Source organism: Etheostoma spectabile, chromosome 15, assembly GCF_008692095.1.
Source record: "Etheostoma spectabile isolate EspeVRDwgs_2016 chromosome 15, UIUC_Espe_1.0, whole genome shotgun sequence".
Classification (NCBI taxonomy): Eukaryota; Metazoa; Chordata; class Actinopteri; order Perciformes; family Percidae; genus Etheostoma; species Etheostoma spectabile.
The window spans coordinates 881,543-883,941 of record NC_045747.1 but is presented as its reverse complement, the minus strand read 5'-3'; positions in this window follow the sequence as shown (position 1 = coordinate 883,941).

The following is a 2,399-nucleotide window of genomic DNA, read 5'->3' as shown; positions in this document are numbered from 1 at the left end:
AACATCCATTCCTTTAATTTTAGTCTCAATAATTCCTAGTTTCTGCTTTTCTAACTCAAAACGTTAGATTTAATTTCCTATAAATGAGGTTTTATTGACTATGACTTCCCAAAATACCTGTAACTAAAGATAATAAGTTAGTGTTAGTGTTGAAGTGTCAAAAAAAGTGACAAACGTTGAAAAAAACATCAAAAACGGGACAAAATCGTAAGAAAAAGTAAAAAAAACATTGATAGAAGGCGTCAACAAAAGTGTTAATTTTCAATTTTGACGGGAAGACAACACAAGGGTTAATCTCACCATGCATGGATGATATATCACATGGATGACATAGTGAGATTAATGTATGAGTTATACTAGTACATAAGACTATAACTGGGTTCATTTTGATTATTTCATTTAGCATCATTTAAAATGAAATGTGTCTTGTTTGAGCTGTGCATTGTTTCAGGATGTCTTCTGAAAACACAAGTGTCTGGCTTTTTAATGACTAAAATATAAATATGAGGGGACATGACAACAGCCACCATGAAGAAAAACAGGATTACCTCCACCCTGGTTTTACAACACATCTTATTTTCTTTCTAATTAAATATATGTAAATTGATGCAGCTAAGTGATGCCGGTTGTGTTTCTGTGGTCCGCTGCTATCATGGCAACATGTTCAGGTTCCCCAACGTGTGTTTCCCTTTAAGAAGACTACAGTCAGCTGTCTCCAGGAGATGAAGAGGAAGAGGAAGAAGGCCAACGGTGAATAACGTGCTGCACTGTTACGCCCAGAACATGATCGGTCCCTGTTCAGGTACAGATGAAGTACAGGTGAAGTACAGATGAAGTACAGGTGAAGTACAGATGAAGTACAGGTGAAGTAAACATGAAAATTTCTATGTTTTTGCTACGTCATGTCAGAGGTAAATGTTGCCCTTTTCACTCCAGGACATGTATCTGACAGCTTTAGTTACTTTGCAGACTCAGATTAACACTACAAAATCTCATCTATAAATAAATGGATCTTATACATTTACAAACTACCCAGAAGAAATTGTATATATATATATATATATATATATATATATATATATACATTTTATATATTAGGAGAAATTGAAATTGCTTCACCTTTACTAGCTGCAACATTAGTGATATACTACACAATTCCAGCGTATAACATATCATTCTGATATAGACCATTCTGCATAACAGGTACTTTAACACACACACACACACACACACACACACACACACACACCACACACCACACACACGCACACACACACGTGTGTTGCTGAGTCAGCATGGTTTCAGGTTTTACTCAGCCAAATTACCCAGGTGATCCAGTAACGCTGCTTCTTGGAACAGGTCCTGGTTTTAAATACTGTATCCAGAACTCGGACCTAATGTTCAGAAATATACTCATGGAAAATATAATTTGACAAAAAGCACGTGCTTTCATTTTATAAAACGGAAGCATGAATGGACACACGCTTACTGAAGGTTTCTTTGGATAAAAGTTACTTTGGATCATCCAAATTATGTTGATTATACTGTTTAAATTAAAAAATGAATGAACATCTTAAAGATGGATGGATGGCTTAAAAATCTTTACATGAATGAACAATGACTAAGATTATTAACAGTTTATGCACGCATTATTACACCCTTACAGTTGTTAACAAAACATTGATCAACTTATAAATCAGTGTACTGTTTGTGAAAGAGGGACATGGAGATTTTATTATTTGTCTTGTGCACACAGGTTCATAATTTCATAATCTTTCCTTTATGGCAGCCAGTGCTGCTCAGCGGGTTATTCATGAGCATGAGAGAGAAAAAAAGATGGAAAAAAAATCCCCATGTCCGTGGTAAAACTGGTTTAGTGTCAGATAACAACAGGAGTTTTCTCAGGACACCTTGCAGATCTAGACCACACTCTAGGATTTCCTAAGACCCAACATCTGCCAGTTGGGACTCAGACGCACATATAGAGAAATATTATTCATAAGAACAGCAGTTGGTATGATATCCAGCTGAAAATGAAATAGTACAAAAAGATAAAAGTAGTTGTAGTAGTAGTAGTAGTAGTAGTAGCTGCAACCACAATCCAAGGAAAACTGCGAGACAGCATAAGGTATCCGGGGGACTAAGCTTCTGCGGTCCTAGGTGGTGCTGAGGAGGGTGTAGCGTCAGATGAAGTGGGTCCTAGACCTTAAATAATAGATAATAACAACCGAGAAAAAAAATATTAACGTGAAGCGTTTGTTTTGTCTGGATCAGAAGAAGCTGAATTAGACTGGACTGAGTTTAAATAAAAAGAACTGCATGTCTGGCCATAAAAGAGCCCGTTAGCAAGTATTCAGACCACACACACACACACACACACACACACACACACACACACA